The sequence below is a fragment of the Apis dorsata genome, unplaced genomic scaffold (assembly GCF_000469605.1).
Source record: "Apis dorsata unplaced genomic scaffold, Apis dorsata 1.3 scaffold_577, whole genome shotgun sequence".
Classification (NCBI taxonomy): domain Eukaryota; kingdom Metazoa; phylum Arthropoda; class Insecta; order Hymenoptera; family Apidae; genus Apis; species Apis dorsata.
Window position 1 is genome coordinate 876,423 of NW_006263787.1, and position 8,429 is coordinate 884,851.

Below are 8,429 nucleotides of genomic sequence, written 5' to 3' on the forward strand. Positions count from 1 at the left end.
CCGGATCGTCAACTTTTATTTAATTCTTCTCGTTTACGTTTCAATAGATGTCATGATGAATCGATTTGGAAAAAAAAAGTGGGACCAAAGGCATTCGACACACTTATTCGAGCATTGGGAATAAGTCACAATAAAAGTCACTTAAAAGAAGTCGAAGAAAAAGGCGCAATCGATGACCGAGCGATCGATCGATCGATCATCAATGGATCTAAGCACGCGCGGCCTCGAGGTTCCCACCAACGTGGTGAAAGTACCGGTTTAAACATTGTAATTAACTCGTCGTCTGTAATAATAATCATGAAAGACGACGAATCGAGGCGATCTCCTCCAACTCCTCGAGCGTTTAGATAAACGATCCCTCTCCTTATCGGTCTTCGCTTTGTAAAATTTATGTTCCGACGAGGCCGGGCTCTTACGTTGATAACTACGCTCGATGTTCGTGAAATAGAAGAAAACTAGATCATATATGGATTTTTTCAATCCTTATTTTTCGATTCGCATCATTTATTCCGTCCCACTTTATGCCGATCGGCATTTATTGCCGGATAATTTAATTGATTCTCCTTGGATTATTAATATAATTTGTTTCGTGGATTGCTTTTTCTCGATAATCCGTTTCAGATTTATTAGATGAAAAATGAATAAAGAAACGAATGGTTTAAGATCTTATCAATGGAAAATTTCGCATTCAACGTTGCTTAGATCGCAAAAATTTCATGTTTAAAGATATTTCTATGTATAGAAATAGAAGATGATTGCGAAATCGAAAGAAATTGCCTGATAGTTATTTGATGCTAAACATGAAAGGAAGAGCTATAATAGATGCTATAATAGATAGAGAATTGATTCATATTTTCACGTCATCCACAGTTCGATATAAACTTTTATTTTTATTTACTTTCTTCTAAATAATATCAAAAGATGTTATATATATCTAACGAGAGATTGAATCACAGATTCCTCTGTAATTTTCTTCAGAGATACTAAGGGAATCCATCCAAGTATCGAAGGAAAAAGAAAAATCTAAGTAAATACCCTTGTATCGTTAATAGTGGCAAACTATCTCTACACGACAATTTGTTCCGCCTTTTAAATCCGCGAATACAAACGAGATTTCGCCCCGATACGATAAGTTCTGCCAACAATACCGAAAAAGGACACGGTACCCGCGTTGTTGGAACTTTTGATAGCTGAATTTCCTTATTAGAGCGCTCGTTTAACTCCTGACTCAGAATTCAAGGAACGAACGAGCCTCTAATTCAGCGGAAAGTAAATTTTCTTGTTTTGCAATTCCATTGGAACACCATCCACGCGTTTTCATCCCGATTCGAGTCGATAACGACCTAATGGCTTTCCACAAGAGTATATTCGATCGATTCTTCTGGATATCTAGAATAATTTTACAGGATAATTCAAAATAAAATCGACAGTGTACGATACTTTTCGTGATATAGATTCGATTAAGAAGATTTTGATATCATTCTCTGATCTCGATGATTTTTTATCATCATCACAGCGGTGTAAAGATCGTACTGACAGTTGTTCTTTATTAAATTATTAATCTAACTTAATTTAAATTTAATATAATCTATAAAATCAGAAATCAATTGATATTAATTTTAATCAAAATTAAATAAAAATTCACTCGATTATTAGTTAATTGAACGATTGAGCGATAGATTTGAATAAAACTAGAATCTAATTTAATTCAACTTGATTAATTAAACTTTAACTTTCGAACAAAAATTTTTTTAACAATAATTTTGACGAATAAAATCTTATACGACAGTAACTCGTAGTATCTTCTTCTTCAAAAATAATTTTTGAAAAGATTTTGCGGATGATTTTAATAAGAAAACAGATGGCCGTGTTTTTGGAAGAGCATAAATTTTAATCATGAATCGGAGAAGTATATTTTGATTCGTGGCACTGGTACCCAGTTGAAACATTGTAAGGATAACGATGTCGCGATATTTTGAGCCACTTCTGACTATGTTTCGTAAATATGAACATCTGTTCGGACCGTCTCAAGTTCATAAATATAACCGGTAAAGGAGTGAACGAAAATACACGGAGTTTTTTATTCTATCCGTTTTATCCCTCCTGTTTTGATAGATCCATTTGATAGTTTCGCTGTGAAACGAAGGCCTTATTGCCATAATACGTCAACTGGAAAATATGTTCTTGTTAAACCTCTCTTTTGAATCGTTTTTAACTTCAATCGTGTCTTTTTGTTGATCGTATTGAGAAAACTCTACAAAAAAGAAAATATCAAAGATTAATATACGAATGTTTTTTTTTTTTTTATTAGAAATTAAAAACTATTTCGTTGCAATTTTAATAATCGTTGTATCTTTATAATTAAAAATCTCGCAATTTTTAAATAATTATTCAACAGATAGATAACAACGAAATTTTGTTAAATAGACAGCGATACGAGAGAAGATTTGTCCACGACTCGTATTTCTAGCCACGATGCAATTCTTCAACTGGCAAGTGAATTTTCATCTGTTCACTAAATCTTAGCTCAACTCTCACGCCTCCCTGGCAATTTCGAAATCTAAAAATAAAGGATAACGCGGTAACCTCTGAGAGATCTATGCCCGTGGCGCGAGACAAATTTTCAATTAACTTTTCCTCGTAAATCCAGATGTTTTAGTGTTTGGACGTCTTGTCTGCGCGAAACTTTAAAAGAAAAAAAAAAAAAAAAGAAAAAATGAGAAAAAGAAATCTGTCCATATTTCCTATTCTTTTATAACGTAAAATTAACGATTCAAAAATACAAATATTCGACAATCTATATCCTCTCAATTATTAATTAAAATGAAAAGAAAAAGAAATATTGGAAAAGTTCAGAAAAAGTTCAGAAAATTATTGAAATTAATTGTTTGAATCTATGAGACCCCTTTGGATTATTAAAACTATGAAAAAATATATATACATATTATCTCACAAATTATTCAAAAAAAAAAAGAATCCAAATCCGTATCTCGTTAGAACCTATCTATTTACTTACCATCGCTATCTTCCAACCCCTTCACGATCCCATTCTACACGAACAAACGAGCAAACGAATGAAAACGTCAAGCAACATAGAGGCGGACAAAAGAGACGAACCGAAGGAAGGTTGATAATAATAGGATCCCGAAGGCGATCGATCCTGCGCCAACCAATAAAACGGCGAAACGAAAACCGTTCGAGGAGAGGGAGGGCGAAGAAAGAGGAGGAGGAAGCGAAGTTCGGCGTTCGTTTGACAACGGCCATAAATCCGTCGATCGTTTCCTTCTTTTATTTCCTTCGGCCAACTCTCGACTGCTGCCGATAATGAGTTCCACGCGCGCACGCAACACGTTTCAAGTGGAATGCTCTTGGAAATCTTACCCCCGGGGGCGAACGGGGCGAAGATTAAACCGCGGCAATAATTTTCCGCCGAGTGTGCCTTTCGCGATTCGAGCATTCCGCGTTGCGTGAACGTCCATTTCGTTTCGTGGGCAAGTTGATGGAAGTTGTGGAGGGAAAAACTGTAAAAGAAATACAGTTGCGTTCGGTTATTAGTTTTGTTGCAACGATGGAATGTCGTAGCAGGTGGATGTATCTTACCTGGAAATAAGAAATAGACATCTTGTCTCATAATTAAGTGCCTTATACGATGTTGGAATTTGGGATATGCAAGAAGTTGAATAGCGTAAAGTGTGATAAGGTAATTTTTTTTGTATAATTACGATGATATCAGTAAATTACTCCTAAAATTTCCTATAACTCGAACGATATAAGTAATATTTATTGCAAGAAGAATCCCTCGTCATGATTCGAGCAAACGCTTCTTTGAAGAAATAAGGACGCGTGAAAATGAAACAATATGATTCCTAGAAACAGTGGAATAGTTGTTACCAATCTGATATTGCCAACATCGATAATAATAACTCGAATGATTGCAGTGAAAATTACCCGTTCCTTGGCGCGAGTTAAAACAACAATATCGTTATGAATGGCGGCGAAAAGCGTGGGAAAGATAGAAAGTGGTACGTTGGAAACGCGATTGAGAAATAGTATAGGATACTTTAACCCTCGTACGCTATTGTAATTCCCTCGTTACGTCACCACACAGACTTGTCCTCCGCTTCTGTCCCGTGTCGAGTCGCGTTGTCGTTCTCGCTTTGAATTTTCATGTAGTTTCCTTGTATAGCTCGGCTCGAGCGGTTGGCGCCTTTCCTCAGCAGCGAGATCGGTATTAGAAATCACTGGGGTACACGTGATTCTACGATTTCTTTTGTCGCTAATGGTCGGACGGCTTTAACCGTGTCGTCGAGAAACATTAGAGCACGAAATGTAACGCTAACGAATTTACGGCAAAATCTCCTTTTACTCGGCCCGATTATTTAATTCTTTGACAGTTATAAATGTTGCACCAAGTTGCGCAATTTTATTTTCTATCTTAATAACAGTCCAGGATGATCGATGTCCTGTTTTTATTCAAATTTTAAAGTTCGAACTTTCCAAGCAATTTGAAATGAATAATAGAGAAAAGGTAGAAATTTGTGTCGCCTTATAGAATTTTGAGCACTCTTTTATTTTAAGTAATATGAGACATTATTATTTTTCAAGGAGTTGAAGTTATAAAAATTTGTAAAAATTGCTTTTTGAACTTTATATATTTCAAATCTTCTTCGATCACAATATAACGAAATCACGATCATTATACTTTTTTTCGAGAAATAATAATTGCTAAAAATATAGAATCTTGTCTCATATTTCCATCCTATCCCATATTCAAAACCCTTTCTACTACCCTGTGTACTAAACTAAAAATCAAAAACAAGACGTCAAGGGAAAATTCAAATTCCATTTATCAACGACCCCCTTAAAGATCAGACACTCTAAATTCCGCGCCTGCCCGTTAATCAAACTTTCCCCACTCGCCAACGGTCTCCAAAACTATCCCCTACTAACTTGCCTCAACGACAGAAAACAAGCACGAACCACGTTAGACCTTAGTGGCTCCTTCTATGAAAGACGACGTTGTCGCGAGGTTTCCGGTCCGAAAAAGGGGCCTACGAGGGGAGGAGGGCCCCGTAAGGATCCCATGGAGGGCATAAAAATGGCAATAAAAACCGTGCATTCTCGGCCCGTCTCTCGATGCTATCTCTAGCCGGAGACCTCGAAATTTACCACCGGCGAGAGTTACACTGTAAAAATCGGTGGCCGAGAAGGAAAGCGGGATGAGGGCGAGGCGTGCAAGAGGAAGAGGCTGCATGGGGGGTATCGCCATTATTCGCCTTTCCTCTCGTTGTTCCAGCCATTGCCACGCATTATTTATCGCCCCTCCGCGCATTGTCTCGTCCTTTGTGTATACGCGCATATGTATATGTGTGTGTGTGTGTGTACGCGTGCATCTCGTTGCTTTCGAAGACCGACAACGTTGATTCAACCGCGATAATTGCCCTGTTTCGATAGTTGGAGATCGTAATCGGCAAGAAAACACGAGATTTTCGTATCATTATCACTAGCTTCGAGTATACCATTGTTCGTTGGGTTTGACGCAATATTTGCCGCAACTAGGACGAAAGTTGTTGGATACGTGGGCGGAAGCATCGTGCCTTCCTGTGGTTCCAGGATTGTCGAGTGGTGTATGGTGTGTGCGCGCGGTTCGAGTATTTCTTTCGCATGGCGAGGATTCTTTGCTACGTGGACAAGCGTTTAACCGTTTCGTCGTTGGATTTATGGAGTGTTTAATAGTAGAAACATTGGATGGATTCTTATGGGTTATTCAATATCCGTTTGATTCAAGAGTAAACCCTGCGTGTATATCATATGATTTAAATTATTCAATAAACGCATATTTGATCTCACCGAATTTTTCTTCTATTTGAAAGTCGAAATAGCTGCATTTGGGTTAATCGTGTATCCAATATTTTATTCCTTCGTCTTTCGATAGATTATGTTTTAAAAATCTCATGGTGAATTATATAATATAATCGTGCATCCAATAGAATAGAGAAAATATTTCGCTGGAGAGATTAAAAACATTGTAAGCCAAAATCTCTCCTGCAAAATTTCATTCCAAGTTTATACTTCGAAATTCCAACGAATCGGCGAAGTAGCGCCATTCAATTCGCCGTCTGGAGCGTCTGGCTGGTTTAATTAACCGAACAGCTGAATTATACCACGATTATGGTAATCATAGTCCTCTCTGGTTAATATCTAGGCAATTTGCGCCGGTTCTTCCCGTGCATCGTGATATCGTTCAGATTAAACGTAACATTGTCGTGGAGCATCCTCGAAAACGAGGCGGTTCCATTCGAGGAACCGAAATGGGGATACGCTCCTTTTCAATTTCCCATATTCTCGTTAACTCGATGAATGTACAATGTCACGGTCCGCGCGATTAATCTAAAAACATCCCATCCATGATTATACTCGCGACACGCTGTGCGCGATCCTCGTCGAGGCAGGTGCGTACGAAACTTTGCTGCAATTTCAGCTTTCGCCGACCGTCTAGACGCGATTTTGCACAGCCTCGCCCCGTGAAAGGGCGTCGTTGAGATTTTGTCGGCTTTGCACGCGGTGTATCGCCGCACGACGACTTTGTAGGGGGATGAGAATTTCTGGGTGCATTGCACTGGGCTACACCACCTGTCTATTGAAAATGTAAGGATGATATAACCGGGAAATCGTGTGTGGAATATATTCGTGTACGGAAGTACAGTGGATGCCTCAGGAAACGAAATTCAATGGAAAGCGAGCAGATTTCTATAACTCGTGTGTTTCCGTCACTCGTTCACTGGTGAAAGAAGAGGAAGAAAGTGGAACCAAAGAGATTTTTCGAAGCACAAACTACTGGATCTAGTGGAAATTGATACGTCAAAAAAATGGTCACTGAGAATATCTCGCTTCCTCGCGAAGAATTAATGCGAAACAGAAGAAAAATATTACGTCCAAGAGTATATCCTTATATCCATCGAGTGGCACGTGAAACGGCAACACGGCCAGATGTGAATCACCAGTACGATTATGCAAGGATTTCGTAAGGACCTTCGATAATTATTTGACGAAAAAGGGGCCCCCATCGTGAATCCGTGTCCCCGGCGTTGCATTCACGGGAAATGACGTAACGACTCGGTCACGATTCCGACTCGAACGCCCCTGTAGGCCGCCTCATAAATAAACATTACTGGCCGAGGCACCCGCTGAAAACTGAATTTACGAGCCGGCGAATGCATCGCGATAAAGCACCGATATTTCGCGCTACGCGGCTGCTTATCGCGGCTGCTCGCCTCTGCTTTCGCTGCCGCGAAGAGGTCTTGACGATCGTTTGATCGAATGCGCGCTAAAGTGGAGTGGTTAAGTCACTTGTGACCACGTGTTGTGTAAATTTTAAAAGCTTTTCAATGGGTTTACAATCCGTGTTCGGGCAGAGGACGAGATTTATGCGCGTCAGTGACGGATCTTTAATTGATATTTGGAGGGAAAATTAATTTTTCGAATGGTAATTGGTTAATGAAGCGTTTAGATGTGTAAATATTCTGATATTCATCCTTTGAAAAATCAGAAGATTCGTTTCGTGTGTTGTTATAATAATTTAGATATAGCAATTGGCCAGCTTTAGTTTCGATGAGATGATAATTTCTCTTGCGAGCGCGTGTTGCGTAATTTTAAAAGTTTTTAGCGGGTTGGCAATCGTTCACGTAAAGAATGATGGATTACAATTTTTAAAACTGACGATCAATTATTGAAACGATCATTTAATTGATTCGTTGATTAATAAGTTTTGAATGATTTAACGATTGGCTTTTGGACTATTTTTACTATATATACTGTCTTATCTGGATTCTTTGCAATTTCTCTGAAAGCAGATGGAATTAAATAGAAACAAAGAAAAAAAAAATACCAGAAAATATAACGATTCACTCACGATAATAATTTAGATATAAAGTCGATTCGATGGAACGATAATTTATCCCTCGAAGATATTGAAAAAGCGCTCGAATTGAATCGTTCACGATATATTGAATTGAAAGCGTAGTTAAGCTATTGCTTTCAGCTGAGGCAGAAGCGCTTTAAATAACCGGAGCATTAATATTCCAGGAGGCCCGCTTCTTCGTTTGCGAAGGAATCCTCGATAAATTCGCTGAAGGAAGTAAGAAAGACGCCTGGACATCGGAAGCAGCTGCAGAAAAATACAGTCGAATTACGTGGATTGCATCATCAAGGCACCGTCATCTTTGTAATTTCGAATCCTTGTATCACGTATGCGGATGTACGTGACCGGTGGAACCCTTTCCTCCTTTCTTCTAGGACGATCCACGACAACGTGCTTGACTTCTAATATCCTCCACGGTCCCACGTCAAAGGGTGTGGTTTATTGAAAATGATTCCCTCCTCTTCCTCGTCTTCCATTTCTTCTTCTTCTTCTTCTTCTTCTTCTTCTT